This window comes from Homalodisca vitripennis, chromosome 1 (genome assembly GCF_021130785.1).
Source record: "Homalodisca vitripennis isolate AUS2020 chromosome 1, UT_GWSS_2.1, whole genome shotgun sequence".
Classification (NCBI taxonomy): Eukaryota; Metazoa; Arthropoda; class Insecta; order Hemiptera; family Cicadellidae; genus Homalodisca; species Homalodisca vitripennis.
Window position 1 is genome coordinate 47,151,125 of NC_060207.1, and position 18,168 is coordinate 47,169,292.

Genomic DNA, 18,168 nt, shown 5'->3' on the forward strand with positions numbered 1-18,168 from the left:
TTTTTATAAATACTTTCAGACTTTTTTCTAACAATCTGATTTCTAACAGGACTTTTTATTTTGGATAATTCTTGATGGTCATTAGAATTCAGTAATATTTCTGTGCCACAGTTCTTTTTGTATGAAGAACTGTCTTTGATTTGCTGGACAGATATCAAATCTGATTGCAGAACTGGAAATGAAGTATAATCCTTGAAATCTTTCTTATATAAACAAACTATCTCCTCATTGTAAATTCCTTTTTCTCTGCTGTGGCAGGGGGTTTCTTTAGATATTTTGTGGTATACAAAATCACTGTCATGACTTGCAATTTCTACTTCTGCCTCCAATTCTAATTCCGCTAGTAAATCTTGATCGTGAAGAACCAAAATTTCATGTTTTTCGTCTATTAAATACCCAAACAAGACTGTTGATCTTCTGGGAAATATATATGTAGGAGTTACGTTTACAACCTGATAATCTGCAGTAACGCTGAGGGAACTATCACTGTTTATGCTGAGAACGTCATTATCCAACTCACAACCTGAATAACTGATTACGTTTAGTAATTGTTCCATTTCACTGCTAGAAGTTTGACCTATCACTCTGTGACATTTTCTACTTTTATGCTTGGCAAATGCTGTCTTTTTCGATATTTTGCTACTCATACTTTGCTCACAGTAATGAAATATTTAAACAGTTCTCCAAATATACTTCTTCATGCAGTAGCACCATACACTGCTTTAACTGTGGTAATGGTAATTTTTCGTCTTGCCCAAAATTGTGTTCTATGGAGATATGAAGTAAAACGATCAAACCTGTAAATTCAAAATAGTTTTAGTCCCTTGTATTTTTGTGAGTCTACGTCACTTTCAAAGTTCTTAAAAAAATCCAAATTTGGCTTTACTCTATTCACAGTTTATAACGTTCAGGAACGTACGTTTCGCAAATTTTACAATCTAACTTAAATATCTAATTAAAAACAATAACGGATGAAAGAAAAAGAATAGACAAACAGTAATTAGGAACTAAGGTTTTTACAATGTGATTTCAAACATCACTGATGACAACTTTTTTGTATAAGAAGAACCAAACGTATAACTTGAACAAACACGCTGAGCCAACAGAGCTTTGATCAATGGTACGATAGGTTTATATTTCACAGAACATGACCTTCAAACTATGAGGTGATAAATGTACGATTGACTTCGACTCGGCGTGTCTTCTCTGCGTACTCCTTCGTCTAATCTCACACTCTTTGACACAGCAACTAAGCCTCTACATGCTATCTCCTCATCAACACATAGAGCTTAAGGTAACTCGTTTTATTTGGCAACAAAGCTGATAGCACCGAGATACATGTGACAGACTTTTTATTTCAAAAACAGATTCGAGTTGTATTTCACTTATTAAACCTTTCTGGCGGATAGAGCTGTATTATTTATTTATATTTGTATTAAGTTTAAAAGAAAACATATTTGAATATTCACAACCAGACTCTTTGTAGATTGTGTGTGTGTGTGTGTGTGTGTGTGTGTGTGTGTGTGTGTGTGTGTTTGTGTGTGGTTTTCTGTAATACCAATCGGCATCAATACTATTCCAAGTAGTTTAAACTTTACACAAAACAGAAAAACCAGTGTTCATGTTATAATTTTCGAGTTATGAGTAATTCATCAGAAACACACTGATTTTATTAAACAGAGAAACAAAACCCAAAAAAATTAAGTATATGAGTATGAAAAATTAATAAAAAAATAAACAATCATAATGTCAAATATTATTGTGCCTCTACATAATTACGCATACTCACATACATAAAAGACAAAGTCCTATAACATACACAACAGCAAATCCTACATGAAATAAAAAAGATATTTAAAACGTAGATTAACTTAATAATTTTGAGATATTCATCTATACTTTCTTGTGTAAAATGCCCAGTTTTCAGTTTGATTAAAAAATTTTTACACTCCAATGATTCCTCTAATTATGTTAAAAAATCTTGGTGCCGTACAACTGAAAAAATGTTGATGAATAGTAAGATTGGATTTTGGAACTGGCATCAAGTTATATCTCCGTAAATTATAATTAACATTTCGTGCAATGTTATGTGATGTGCTTCTCATGTAAAACAAGTTAAGAACTTTAAATACGTAGAGGTTCGGGCGCAACGGAAGAATCTTTAATTCGTTAAAAATAGGCCAAGAATGATGTAGTTTACTCTTTCGTGAAATTAAGCGTACGAAGTGTTTCTGTAGAATGAAAACCAGAGAACGTGTTGTGGGCTATGCTCCCTCCCAGCATGGTAGACCATAGCCCAATTTTGATCCTACTAGTGCATGGTAAAGAATCAAAAGAACATTTCTAGGACTGTCATTTCGCAATAAATAGAACTTTCTAAAGCTAGTAAAAAGATCTGTTTTAGTTTTTGAATACGATTTTTCCAAGACAAATTTTCATCAACTACTAAACCCAAGTACTTAATGTTATTGACTTTATCATTTTTAGGCATACACAACCATTCAGCTGTATACGATTACAATTCATGGTAAGTAACAGGTGTAAATCTTTAGCATCTTCAGCTTGAAGCTGTAACGTGTCTTGACAACATGCCAAGCTTTCATGCATAGTCCTCGAGTTTAGCTGTTGAATCCTTTTAGTGAAGTATGGATGAAAAACCTCTAGGTGGAGTATCCAATGAACCACTGATTTTGTAATCCCAGTTTGGCGTTCTATGCGTCTGACACTAACTCCCGGATCTACTTCTACTTCTTCTAGCACTGAATAACGATACCCAGGCACATGCATTTCTAAGGGATGATCAGCTCCTTCTCCAGATACCTGTTCTTCCAGGTAACCTTTATGAACTCAAAATCATATGTTAAACTGGGGATGTGTCATGTTGAGAATGTCCGCAAGCTGCCTGTATAATCCGGCGGCTTCAGAAGCATTACCTCAAACATACTCTTAATAGTAGTGTATTTCTGCACAATCTCTAGGTAGAAAAAGGCATATAGTATAGTTACTTTCTCACAAATTGTCATCCACTTAAAGTCCCAAAAATAACAAAATTACCTTATTAAGACACAAAGACGTATTTCAACATGATTTATGCCCACAAATAAATAAAATGGAGAAAGATGTCTGATGGGGAAAGACAAACAACTGGGAGAGGAACATAATAAGAATATGATGCTTATCTCCAGATAAACATCTCTTTTATTCCTGGTACTGTTGAACCAGTTTGACTATATTGTGCGTAGTCAGACTATCAGATAAAACCCACTGCTAAAACTCGAGAATTTTATCATTATATGAGAATTTCTATTCCAAATGTTTGTAGTATTGTTTAAACATAAATTTTATTTCTAAATTTTAATGAATTTACTTATTTATTGTATTTTGTTTTTACACAAAACTAATACTTGTATTTGACTACTAAAACATATGAATAAAAAAGATAAGACTTATAAATGATTACGTTACAACCGATTTTATAATCTTCCAATAAAACTCAATTGTCTATGCGTTTTGTGTGCAATTTGGGGTATGATGTAATTAAGATAGCACTTCCATATTTTTAGGTTTTGTATAACTATTTTGTATTTGGCCATTTCGGTCACATATGTGTTTAAATAACCAAACTATCAAACTATAAAGAGGTATTTGGTCTATGTAATAATTGAAACATATTATACTGCTAGTGTCAACGATATAACATTACATTTGTGAGAATTGGAGCTACCTATGAACCACCAGTGAGTCTTAATTCTCCGAACCCATAATGTCTTTTTATCATACTGAACAAATACCAGCCGTTTTCATACCTAAGTTAATCCATAAAGTTATGCATCAGAAATCGTATTTCGTTATCTTATAACCGAGATCTAAAATATCAAAAGGCGCACAGTTTATGTTTTTTTAGTGCTCTAATCTCATACTTGGTTTTATTAAGTAGAAATAAATACGAAAACAAAGCTGTTTCCAGTGTTATGAAAAGCTTCACCTCGTTCGTAAAACTCGATTGCGTACCGAAAACGACCACTTTCACTCCTAGTAATGAAAACAACTGGTCTTTATATAATATGAGCAGTACCACCTATTTCTTGTACATACAGTTGTTTAATCTTTTACACTAAACATTTTTAAAGCCAAAATTGTTTTCAAAAAGGGCATTATAATACACTTTACTTATTAAACTGTTATTTCCAGTTGTTTCGTGGTAAATAAAAAAAATAATTTTCATTTTTTTTCCGTTCAACAGCATTGGTTTTAATTACTTTTAAGTGCTATAAAAAATGTACACATAGGGTATAAAAGGTAATAAAATCTTTTTACGAAAGCAAAAGTAATTTATTTCAAACGATTAGCACATGTGCGTAGTAATATTTGTGAGTATTTAATTAAGAGTGACCGCCACTATCTACGACTGGCTGTTTTCTATTTAGGGCAATTTTATATTTATTTTCTTAGAAAACATGTATCTGGACAATTATATGCAGTTTCAATAGATGTTTTTATATAAAACCTATTTATCTATTAAAGGGGCTTTTAGAAGGTTTCGCTTTGTTTTTTTCTTATGCATAATCATAACGCAGCGGCGTAGTAGCGACTTGCGTGGTAATATTTTGAATGTCATTTGCCTAAAGTTGATTTGAACTTTTTACACATTACGTTTAATAATTTCGAAATGCCCAACATCAGTTATTGCATTTGTTTACCAGTTTCCCTTTATAGTATAATAATGATTTATAAATACCTACACCTTTTCACAAATAATTCTGTAATTATTATTATCCTAGATGTGTTATCAAAGTTGAAATACTAGGAAAACGTTTTATCCATTTAGCAGGCGTTTAACAATAGAATATTCCCTCCGCCATAGTCAGAAGTAAGGTTTTAATTATTTACAGCTATCTTGATGCGTCTGTTTCATTCACAACATCTCACTCGACATCAAGTTTATGAATAATATGTAACAAAATGTATATAGTTAATAGCACTTTATCATTTTAAAATATCTTGCATTCCTTCCAGGCCTTCAACTGATCTGCTCCCTTCTCCTCGTCTGCTATTAAAACTACCGACAGGAATCAATTTCTTGTGAAGAGAACTTTTAAATTGCTCCACTTTTATATCTCACCAATCTATACGAAAAGGTTCTCAAAAAACGCCCAGTAGACTGAAATAAATATGCATCAATCAAAATTTTTTTAAAGGTATTTTATTTTAAGTATATAAAGCAAATACTTTTACAAAAATATTTTACATTACTTTGTAAAATAATAGTGACAAAGCGGTTGAGTTTTTACATAAGTTGCTGTTCAACTATGTTTCTCACTTTCATCGTCTTCCAAAAATGCTTTAAATTCATCAATATTATTTCGCAAATACTGCTTTAGTCTTGGATCAAAATAAAAATTGCAAACGCCATTAAATCTGTTACTTTTAATATGTAATGACCCTGTAAAGTTTGCACCTCTCATCGTTGGGACAGGAGGCTTAGGTTCTATCGGTTTTCTACTGATGATTCCATCTGCAATAACTTCGATTTCGGGGATCAATACATCCTTTTTTGTACTTTGTCTTAGCTGAATTACTCTATTATATTTCTGCAACTCGGGATGACTTACTTCACATTTACTTCCTTCCCTACAGAAAGCTGATATGAGCTCTTCACTCTGAAGCTCATTATCACCATCTCTGGTGATGATCCTTAAACAGCCACAAGGGTATCTTTGGGTTATCTTGTTCCCGCTCGGAGATCTCTCAACCATAACTTTCTTATCTCCACCCGCTTGAGCAAAGCCAGGGCTAATTCCCATGTGTTGCTCTAAACTATCTGTTGTATCTTTTGAGTAATGTTCATTTTCTCCACTCAATTGACTTGGGAAATTGTTAGGCCCTATGGTTGAAGGCGCTGTTCTTTTACGATTTTTACCTGAACTATGACTTGATTTTGGCAAATATGAATATTTTCCCCCGATTCGCGTTTTAAAGTCTTTCTAATAGAACTCGTTGCCTCTTTGAATGGGTCGTAATTAGAATCCTGTTTTTTATTGACGAAAATTATCATTCCTTTTGGAGTCGCAAATTGAAATTTGCTGCTTTTCTTTTCCGAGGGTAGTCTTGAGCGCTTTGTACTTTTCCTCTTATGGGCTTCTTCTTGTGCTGTACTAGACCTCTCCACGTCCGGTGTTTCCGGAGAGAAAAATACATTGTAAGTTGTATTTGGTACTCTTCCTACGTAAATCATCTGCTCTTCAGGACCAAGGCCAAAAATATTATGCTCATGACTTAATGAGTCTATCTGTTTACTTTTTAATTCATTGTTTATACCTGCATTTTCCGTCTTTCTGTACTGACGTTCCAATCCTTTGTCTTGTCTTTTTCGCTTCTGTGTCTCCATAGGTTCTACATTTTTATCAAGTTGCCCGTCCTTCTTACTGCTTACAGCGTTATTACTGACATTTGACCACTTATCTTGAAAACCTTCAGTGATTTCGGGAGAATATCGATCCAAATAGTTTTGGCGATTATCTACATATTTACTCTCCACTTCTCTTTGTCCTCTTGTATTATTATTTCTAAAGTACTGATCAGTAGTAGATATTTGAGGCTTCGTCACCATTTTTTCAGATACTAAACGAGGAAAATCAGGTTGTGTTTGTTCTAAAGGCGAACTTAAAGAACGTGTTTTTTGAGTACTCAGCTTATCGTTTTGTTCACTTTCACCAGGAGAATCAAACGCAAACGGCGTTTGACCGTCAACACGACCAGGGTACGCTAATATTTCGTTTTTGTTAAGCGGATTACGTCCTATTTCATAATTACTATCTTCATCGTTCACTCGTGGAATTTCCCCCTGGTAACCATCGTAACGCGTCTTTGAAGGGACATTTTGTAAACGTGTTGTATTTATTTCAGGAAAACGTGTTCTTTGTCCACGAGGATATTGTTCTTGTTCGTCAGGAGTTTCCTCCTCTTCAATAGTTTCAATAAATGGCGCGCTTCTCAAAAATGTTTCTCCTTTTTGTTTTTTATCGCCAGAACGAATTGAACGTCCACTTGCTAATGATTTTTTACTGAAATTTTCATTTTGATTTGATGTTTCAAACTCTTTTGACACATCTTGATCATTTATTGAAAGCACTTTATCGTAATAATTATTTTGGGGTGGTTCGCTAGGCTCCTTTGTCGCTGTACCTACTTCTATTTCCGATTTCCCGCTGTCTTTATGGGAGGGTTTTGCATACATTAGAGTACTTTGGTTGAATACTGGGGATGCGTTGGTGAAATGTATACTTCCCATTTGTTGTCTGCTCCTATTTCCGAGTTTATCGAGAAACTCTTCTAATTTATCATCATCATATGTTCCATACTTAGGCGTCTGGATATTTGTGAAAATTTCTACTCCTTTCCCACTGGTTTCTTCCCCGTATGTTTTACTTGAAATTTCAATAGACGGATCATTGCTTAAGCCAGTCGGTAGATATTTATTGGCCTGGAACCTATGAACACTTTCCTTGTCCTCGTTCTCAGGCCTACTTTTTTGGTACGAAGAGGCAATATTGGGTGCTTCCTTTTTCGAAAAATCAGAACGATTTGATTTCGTTTCTTGGTTTGAAAAATGAGATTGATTTGAATCTATTAGACCAGACCATACTGGGTAGTCTATTTGTTCACTGTTAAGTGGTTTCGTTTGTGAAACGACTGTCTGATCATCACGCTTTCCTTGTTTAATCTTTTGGTTTTGTTTCAATCTCATAGGTTTCGGTATAGATGATACAACCGAGATTTGTTTTATACTTGGTTTCGTTTTATTACTTGATGTCTTGGACTTACCAGAATCTTTACTGGACTTCTTCTGTATGACAGATGGTCGTCGGCTTAATTTTGATCTTGTCTTTGGAATACTTGCTTTACTTACATCAGCTACTTTTTCCGTCATGATTTCTCTATCTGTAGTTTTTGCACGCAAAAGGCTTTTTTTGTTGGGCACATCTGATAAATGTGATTGTCTAACTGTGACACCAGTGGTATTAGAACGCGTTTGGGGTTCTTCTGTAGGGTTTAGTGTCAGAATGTAGTTGGGAGTTTCTTCCAATCTCAAATGATCACGTTTTGTTGAAAATGTTTCTTTTGGACTATTCGAAATATTTAATGAATTGTATTGACTGGTAACTTGATTAGGAGTGTTTCTTGAGTCTTCATCTGTCATGGATGTGGCTGTTGATATACCCACATGTGAGTTGACTCCTTCTTTTTGATTTTTAAGTGGCATCTTATAACTATATTGACCATTTGATACGCCGTCTTTTGCGTTTGATGTTTTTTGTGGAATATTTTGTTCTGGGACTGGGTGGTCTTTTAAATCTTTTTGTGAACTAACATTTAAATTAGTGAGTGGATCGAGAGCTTTTGTTGTTCTATCATTACTTCTTCTAGGCAATTCTTGAGTAGAAAATGGACGAGATGCTGATTGTGCATTTGAAGGTGCTGAGTACTGCTTCCCTGGAACTGTTCTTTCAGAATCCCTTGGTGATGTTGAAGAATCGAGAAATCTTGTTGTTCCTGTTCGTGTGGGAGTTGAGAGTATCTCAACTGGACTTTTTCTATTGACCAGGTCTTGACAATTAAATAGTTCAGGTGGTAACGATGCGGCCTGCACTGTCGAAGGTACTGGTGATGTGTATCTCCCCATTGAAACTAGATTTTCAGGATTCTCTGATGTAGAATAATCTTGTGGAATGTTGACTGTAGTTAAAGGTGGGACTAATACTTCGCTGGGGCGTGTACTTAATGGTGAACCTTGCTCAGAAAATGCTTGTGTTGTTGGTGTGACCGACAGTGGTTTGGAAGATTTTGGTGTTGTGATTCGTTCCATTGAATCTGGATATTCAGCACCTCTCGGTGATACATCTACGGAAGAGTTAGTAGACTCTGCATAAATGTCAGTAGAATTTCCTCTCTGCTGTGCGTCTTGACCGGAAACAGGATGATTATTTGATTTTACGGACTGTAGTGTTGAATGTTTCGAAGGCGATATGTTATGGTCTTTTGAAGCAATTACGTTTAAACTGAATGAACCGATACTTCCCTCGAAAAGAGGTTTACCTCTCCAAAGGCCTGTATTAGGTGGTTCCGGGACATTTTTTTTATTTTGAGGTTTGCTGTTCTCGGTACGAGAGATGTTACTAATAAGAGCACTAGCGCCTAAAGTTTGTTCCGATTCATTCGATGGAAGTGTTTTAATTAAAGGCATGACAGGTTGTGCATTGCTAGATTTAAAAGACTCTGAACTCTTATATATGTTTGAAGTAGAACCTTTTACGGTTCCGGATGGGTAGGGTACAGTATTACTATGTGGCTGAGTATTATATTTAACGGCTGCCGCCTCAGGGATTGTATGCTTTGAAATATTGTCATCACCACCTATTGCAGGAGTCCATTCTGGAAAAACGTTTACTTTCATAGGATCTGTTAAAAATGGATCTTCAGTACTTTTGTTCTGCATCTGATATACTTCAGGGGAGCTGTTTCGATAAGGAAAATCACTGCTACTTTCCACCGAAGATGCGCTTCCATAAACGGTATCAACATCAGCGAACCCGACTTGTTTTGGCTTTAAGGAACGATCATTTGATTCACTGTCCAGTGATACAGGTCCAGACTTTTGTAATGGTTGCCCAACTATGCGAACATTTCGAGTTTCCTCTTCAGGATGGGTAAAACATACATCAGAGTTGTTATCTTCACCATGGTCTCGTGACTTTGAAGGTGAAATTACCTTACTTTGGTTTACATTGGGGTGGATACCATCATTGCTTTTAAAATATGATTTAAGTGATGACTGTGGACTTTCGATTTGCTGCAATTTACTAGGAGGTTTGGGTTGCTGTGATGGCCCAACATGCCGTTTCTTCCCTCTCATCATGTCTTTTTTCGTTGTATCAATGCTGATCTTATACAAGTGATAATCCTCATCACGGTCCACGAGAGGTGTTTTGTTAACTCTTACGTTATTCTGCGGCACTCCCACGACATTCAAGTGTATATCTTTGTCTTCTGGTTTTCGATTGTATCTCACTTTATTGTCCTTCTTTTGAGTTCCAATTGTTTTCTTAAACATAATGAGAATGTTCTAAATGGTCCGTAGTGGTTACAGATTAAAATACTCTAGTTTTATGATTTTTATTGTACACGCCGTTCACCACTGAATATATAGAAACCCACTATTTGTAACTGTCTTCACGCTGATCCTATATCTAATTTAACAAGAAATGAAGTCAGTTTTACTCACTTATCGGGAGTTTAACTAACTTATTGCTTTTATAGTGTGCTTGATGTCTTGACGTGTGCTTCACCATGGACAAATATATTCCTGAAGATTTCTGTAAATAGAGACGACAGCAGTCACTATAAATAACTCACAACTTATGTATTTGTAGAAACAATGTTTCATAATAACTTCTGCAGTAAATTTTAAGTTTAACACACTCTTTTAACATAATGTATTAATTATTATTTCATAAGTTACTCAAATACAAAAATCACAAATAATATATTATTTAAAAACTAATGTTGAGTACAGAATTTGGTACAAGAATAATTTATAATTAAATTCTTTTGACCTAATAGAGTAATATAACCAACAAATACAGATTATTGAACAATATTTAATACAAGTTAAGTAACCAAAATTATTTCAACAAATCAGTAAGTCTTAAACTCGCCAACAGAAAATTGTATGTACATTAAAAGGGTTGTCTCTGATTAAAGGAATAAATATCTTTAATCAACTTTTGGTTGTACGGATTTTTTTTGTTACATTCAGGGAGTTTGTTAATAACTCTAATACCAACTTTTGACGGCAGGCGGTTATAGTTGTGTTATAGCTCTAATGCGATCTTCTGTGCTACCGTCGGGTCGTGCCTTGTACAATATATGTACTGTCACAATACAAGTCGCTTCTGTACTGAAAATACGCAGATTCACTTCAAAAAAAATTGAATCTATCTAAAATCCTAAAAATAATCATTACGACTTTCAGTAGTAGGTTCATTTTGATACTATTCAGATATTAATAATTTGTTTCTTATGGAACAAAATGTATATTATATCTCACAAGACGTTCTATAATATTAAAAACGTTTAGGAAATTATATAAGCATTCCAGAACACTTATTTTCTATCTAAGTTTAAAGGGCCACCATATTGCAATGAAATTATGAATCCAGCTGATAAATGGAGGTGGCCGAGATATTTGTAAGATCAATTTTTGTACCAAGGTTAACTTGTTTCAGCTTTTTAGGACAGTTATTGTCCTATCAATATGCGTAAGGTGTAGAGATATATAAACTATTGAACGGGAGGTGGTTTTGGTAATAATTTTAGATAAATTTCTGCCTTGGGAGCAATTGCAATAGGGCAATTCTGTATTCAAAACTTAAAAGACTCAGTAAGTGTATTTTAAAACCCAGTAGTGTTTCAGGACTAATGAAAGTTATTTTGACATTCGTATAAATATGTAAGAAAAAATGGCTTGTGTTACAAAGAAAAATAAACACAATCCCGAATAAGAAAGTTTTGTCTGATTTATAATATATTCATATGATTCACAGAGTGTATCAAAATAAGCTGTCAATAAATAGAGCAACAAAATCTATAGTTTAAAGCTTCTGAAATTACTATGTTATCTTCCAAACGAACAAACTCATAAAAGCTAAGAACTATTATAAACATCATAAACCTAAGATGTGGAGATAGCAGACCAAAACACTGATGTTACTTTATCTTTTGTGCTATGTGCTCACTAGAACTAACATGGAACATGATCTGAATGTCTGAACTACAAATGAGAGTAGGTTTGGAATTCGCCGAGTCAACGAAGACAGATGTATTATCTATAGATACACTCAGTTTACAAATATGCGACTGGAGCACAACTGAACATCAAGATGCCCAACATGTTGATGCCAATACCATGCAAATACAGGGGAACATTCTGTTGATGGATCGCTGTCTCAGCCCACAGGACCTTGCTTTTAAGATATATTGCTTTCATTCATCAGCAGATCCATGTTTTATACTTGCCCCATCTTGAAAAGTTATATTATTCATATATGGTTCCGATATCAAAAGCTTTAAATATCGCAAAGTTTATGCCGTACTATTCTTCATCAAGACGTTCATGCAGGCAACAACATATTTTAATACACAATTGTTTAGAACACTAATTTTCCTCGTAGACCTCGTAGCCTAATGCATCACACTATAAATATGATTTAGTAATGGCACAGTTTAAAATCCTGTCTGTGTCTGTTACACTTTTTATTAGTACCACTGATCTTGTCCTGTACCGACACTCTTCCTTATTATGTTTGTACCTGCAGACTAAATCTAAATTGAGATAAAAAATAGTTTCCACTAACTTTTAATATAAACATCTTAAACTTCATATAAAGGTTGAAAACTCTTATTGCAAGAAAGTACTCTAGGTCAATGGAAAGATTTTCCTGTAAACACGAACACAGGTAACCTGTCTGTTAGGAGGCTACGAGAGTTGTTACGCCACTTGTCACCCGTATACTGAGGTGAACAGGTTGTAACATGCAAGGTGTTACATGCTACCTTCCCTGCGTACAGCTTTCCAATTATTATGTGCAACTAAATACTGCATTTTGGTATATTTTTTAATGCGAAGTATTTATTAAGAAAAAACTGTTTCTTAATATGTTTTTGGTACTATATTTCCGTCTGTCTGTCAGTTTCTTGGAAACATTTTATAATCTTAAAACGTTTCAAATTGCAGCGACATGAAATTTTATTTTAAAACTTAAATTACTGCCAAACTTTAAATACATATTCAGCAGTATTTAAATATCAGCCATTTAAAAATGTCTAGTCCTTAGAGAACTGATACAGCTTAAGATTTTAATTTGCAATGTTGTAGTAATATTTAACTATTTCACCCTTACATTTGAATGAAATTTTACAAATACAGTTATCTTTCTTATCCTACAATAACGTTTATATTGAATAAAAATCTACCTAAAGTAACGATAGTTTACTTGTGTACATTATTTTTAAATTACACTTTTTTAAAGCATAACTTTTTTATTTCAATTAAATGAATTTTGTATATATTTCAGATTATTTTACAAGTAAAAGTTTAGCGCTAAATGTGTTGCTATGCGCTAATCTCTAGAAAGGCTGAACCAATTCTGCTAATTTCATTTCTATTGTAAAATAGTCGTAGAAATCCAAAAGGGTTCTACGAAGATGAAAATTCGAAACATTTCTCCGAATATTTTTGATCTTAGAAAAATAATCATTCTGTTCATGAAACATAATTCAAATTTAACAGATAATAAACAGTACTTAAAACTTTAGCAGAAGTTCGCCAAAAAGGCTGAAACATATTTGTACATTTAAATCTTAAAATATATTAATTATATATAGCGTGATCAGTAGTGTAATGGAATTACCAAAGATAAAGTTGCTATCTAACTTTTACTGCAGAGTGAGTTAATGATAAATTTAAACCACGGTATGCATTATAAATACTGAATGAACAAAACAAACAAGCATGGTTTACTATACTATAGCTAAACAGCAATTATTAAACCAGTCTTAAAGAACTGAGCTGTAAATGTTTTTTAGCATGGATACTCCAAACTGTTTGGCTCCTAGGCTTTTTGATGTGGCATTTTAACAGTGGCTTACGGAAAACACAGACGAATGGACCATAACACACTTAAACGAACCTTTCTTTCCCAGACTATTATAAAAGATTATTTTGAAGTGTTTCATAAACTTAGTAAGGATTATCCATCTTTCCTTAATACACGAATTAGTTTAAAAGTACTTGAAATATATGTTTTTGGCCGAAGTATTCTATGTAGATGTATAATTTCTTAATCAAGCCAGCCAAACTAAACCTTTACAGCACTAAAAATAGGTTATAAGGCCGGAACTAGACCCTTTTTTTCAAAGTTAGTTTTTGAAACCTATATATATATATATATATATATATATATATATATATATATATATATATATATATATATATATATTTCCTACATCGGATCAACAAGGCAAATTCAACTACGGCACTGGTAATATCTGACACCGGTATATTATCACACCAATCGAAAATAGACGTTTTTGGCCAAAGAAGGTTTGAGAAGTAGGCTACGCCTATATTTTCTTCATAGGAAGAAGGCAAACTCAGCTATGGCATTGTAATTATCTTAGATTGTAAGAATTTACTAGGGTAAGAAGTAGAAGTTTTTTGACCGAAGTGGATGTTAGAAGTATTTCATGGCCGGGCAATCAAAACAAACTCAGCTATCATGGCGGAAATGTAATTGATTTGTACCAGAAAGCTCCTCCATAGGCAAATGCGTAAAAATGTAGAAGTCATTTAGCTTAACCTGAAATCCTCTTAATTCTAGACACATATAATATGAAACTGATGTAAGACACTTTATAGGGCTCCATCATGTTATAACGAAGTCACCGGAGATCGATTTAGTAAACGACATACAATTCAGCAGCTTACTACACAGATTTAGAATGATAAACTTTTGTATTGAATTTTAAAAATTTTCCGCTGTGATCCCCCCCCCTCTATGATGTGATTAAGAACGATATTAGAGAAATTAAGTAAAAATCGCGTTATTTTCGCTATTATTCGTCGGATAGTTTTAAAACTTTACAGAATTGTTAAAGACATTGATAAAAGTATTCTCTCTCTCTCTCTCTCTCTCTCTCTCTCTCTCTCTCTCTCTCTCTCTCTCTCTCTCTCTCTCTCTCTCTCTCTCTCTCTCTCTCTCTCTCTCTCTCTCTCTCTCTCTCTCTCTCTCTCTCTCTCTCTCTCTCTCTCTCTCTCTCTCTCTCTCTCTCTCTCCTCTCTCTCTCTCTCTCTCTCTCTCTCCTCTCTCTCTCCTCTCTCTCTCTCTCTCTCTCTCTCTCCTCTCTCTCTCTCTCTCTCTCTCTCTCTCTCTCTCTCTCTCTCTCTCTCTCTCTCTCTCTCTCTCTCTCTCTCTCTCTCTCTCTCTCTCTCTCTCTCCTCTCTCTCTCTCTCTCTCTCTCTCTCTCTCTCTCTCTCTCTCTCTCTCTCTCTCTCTCTCTCTCTCTCTCTCTCTCTCTCTCTCTCTCTCTCTCTCTCTCTCTCTCTCTCTCTCTCTCTCTCTCTCTCTCTCTCTCTCTCTCTCTCTCTCTCTCTCTCTCTCTCTCTCCCTCTCTCTCTCTCTCTCTCTCTCTCTCTCCCTCTCTCTCTCCCTCTCTCTCTCTCCTCTCTCTCTCTCCCTCCCTCTCTCTCTACATCCCTCCCTCCCTCCCTCGATCCCTCTCTCCCTCCCTCCCGTTCAAAATATGGTCTTTCAGTATAAAACTATATATATTTTTTTTTATTTTCGAATCATTTTGTTGCATTTTTAACTTATGATTTGTTAAAATCCTACATTCAATTTTTAATCATTATTGTTTGTGCCATTACCAAATTATTCGTAATATATTATAATTATACTTCATTCCTTTTGTAATTAATAGAACTGACTGATTTACAATGACCCAGTCGACACAAATTATTGAACATTTTAATTACAGAAGATCAACAACACACATAACCTTTCGATCCGTATTAGTTAAATTAATTTATATCCTAGAACTAAATTTTCCTTCATTTTGCACATTTAAAAAACATTAAAACTTAGTTGGTATTTAATTTTTTTATATAATTTAGTCCACTACCTATTTGATCCACCCCTTTTTCGAAAAGGAATTAAATTAGAAATTATCACTGACCAGGATACCAATTGACCCTTCGATCATTCAAGTGCTCTACACAGTATCAAAAGGATATCACGCATCGCTCCCTATTGGATACCTCCATTTGAGGAATCGATCCATCATAGTCCGACTACAAGTAGCTCTCCCACATCGTCAGTAGCTCGCTCCTTCACTAATATTGGTGTTTTATTTATGATTTTTAATTAAATAATCAATATATTTCTTTCACATTTTTCAACTTTTTTTATTTCTTCTAATGCCCCAAACCCACGATTATTATATAGATATAAGTAATTTCATTTTGTTCTACATGTACTATTTTAAGAGTTATACTACCTTTCTCAATGTATTCAAGAAATTGGAATTGTTATTTTACCTGTGTTTATAGAAGTATAACTAAGTGTTTCAATAAATTGTTTGAACAATTTCATTGTTTCTTCTTTTATTTCGAATAAAATAAAATGTAGGTCCGTTGTGTGTCGAGTCCGTTTCCAGAGGAAAGTTACTGGTTTGCTTTTTAGGGATGGTGTAAACATGATTACCTGCCCCAGTCCCAGGTAGATTTCTTTCATTAACTCAGGGTTGCAGTGTTCGTGGTTATTACTGCTTCTGGGGAACACATGCCTTCGTAAAAGAACGGTATTTGTACGGTTTTTAAATTAAGCCTGGGCCAAACATTCTAAAGTTTACTTGTATTTTAAGTGTATGAAGCAACCCCTATTAAAAACCCAGCAATGCTCCGTTTGAAACATGCTACGTTCTTCCTCTTTCTTAAAATTAATCAGTTCTTTGACGGTTTTCACCTATCCCGGTTTGATATTTTTGTTAGCTACAATGCCAAAGTAAGTCATCATTCTCGGTTATAACAAGGGACGATGAGGTCATATTTCAAGTCATATACAAGCTGGGTGGATGAAATTGAAATACGTTTTATAATATTTACTCTCCAGGCAATATGGTTCTGGAAAACATTACCTGGGACAATAAGGTTACACTGAGACTGAGAAGATTGGGGACACATAACGAAACCCAATCAGAAATAATAAGTAAAATTTGTTTATCTTAAAAAATACAAAAAATATTTATTTTTACACGAGAGTTACATATTGAGTAAAACAGTTTCTTTTTATTCATATGGTAGTGCATTTATCATTTAACCATGACTTAATATCACTTACTGCAGTACATACAGTGTTGAGTAAATTAGAGAAAATTTCATATAAATCAATTTCAGAAATATCGTCAAAATCGTTTATGATATCGCTCTCGAGGTCTTGTAACCAATCGTCGTCATCTTCGTCAAGCTCTTTCTTTTCTATATCCTGTCCACAATTATTTCCATCACAGGCGATAATGTCTACATTTGACCGCACTTCTATGGTTTCCAGTACACTGGGCGCATCATCATTTTCCCTAGTCTCGTTCAGTTTTATGCCACAATCATTTTCTTCGCTGGTGACAATTTCTAGATTTTTCAGAGTATCCAACATTTCCTTTTCACTGGATACATAATCATTTTCTTTAGATTTGTTATTTTGTATGTCGAGTTTCCAATCATTTTCATCACTGCTGACAATGTCTAGATTTGACGGAGTATCCAAAATTTCATGTTCACTGGATATAATATCATTTTCTTTAGACTCTTTGTGTTCTTTGTCTAGTTTCCAATTATTTTCAACACTGGTGACAATGTCTGGATTTGGCGAAGTATTGAAGATTTTCTGTTTACTGGATATACCACCATTTTCTTTCAACTCTTTGTGTTCTTCTTCTAGTTGCCAATCATTTTCAACACTGGTGACAATGTCTAGATTTGGAGGAGTACTCGAGATTTTCTGTTCACTCGATATATCACCATTTTCTTTAGACTCTTTTTGTTCTATGTCGAATTCCCAATCGTTTTCATTGCTAGCGACAATGTCAAGATTTGACCGAGTAGTCATGGTTACCGGTGTACGGAACTTATCTTTATAACTTGGCATCTTACCCCTCTTTACATCCTCGTTTAAGTCCTCATCGTCACAAAAGTCCCAATCTTCAAGATCACAATCCTCTTCGCTTTTGCAACAGTCTTCCATATCGTTTTAATGTGTGTTAAAGGATAATAAAAAGATATAATAAGTACGAAAATTTGGAACTCATGGAAAGTCCTTACAACGTATTAGTGTTTCCCAGGAAACGAGACCTTTTTCTTCATTTTGTCTTACAGAGTAATACGATTGTTTTAACTTCATATTTTGTAAAGATTCCGTTTGTTTAACGTTGTGGAACGTTAATAACAGTATAGAAGTCATAAACACTATTTTTAATTGATGAAATTAGGTTTTCCTGATAAATAATGCTAAGAGAATCGTCATTGTATCATTAAACTGTTATGTTTTAGTCGTAAGA

General features: G+C 34.3%; 2 protein-coding genes across 7 annotated transcripts in view; one reads left to right on the forward strand and one right to left on the reverse strand.

The window, feature by feature from the left end:
* LOC124360715 (inactive dipeptidyl peptidase 10-like) overlaps window positions 1-18,168 on the forward strand; it is a 247,872-nt gene that overhangs the window by 185,561 nt on the left and 44,143 nt on the right. The window lies entirely within an intron of this gene.
* LOC124360733 (rh5-interacting protein-like) overlaps window positions 1-18,168 on the reverse strand; it is a 35,733-nt gene that overhangs the window by 9,723 nt on the left and 7,842 nt on the right. Inside the window, exon 3 of one of the 3 annotated variants that reach the window (XM_046814629.1) lies at window positions 10,283-10,373. The exons of the other annotated variants lie outside the window; for them this stretch is intronic. The gene's annotated coding sequence lies outside the window, so the exon portion shown is untranslated. The remainder of the gene's footprint in view (window positions 1-10,282; window positions 10,374-18,168) is intronic. 3 annotated transcript variants of the gene reach the window in all.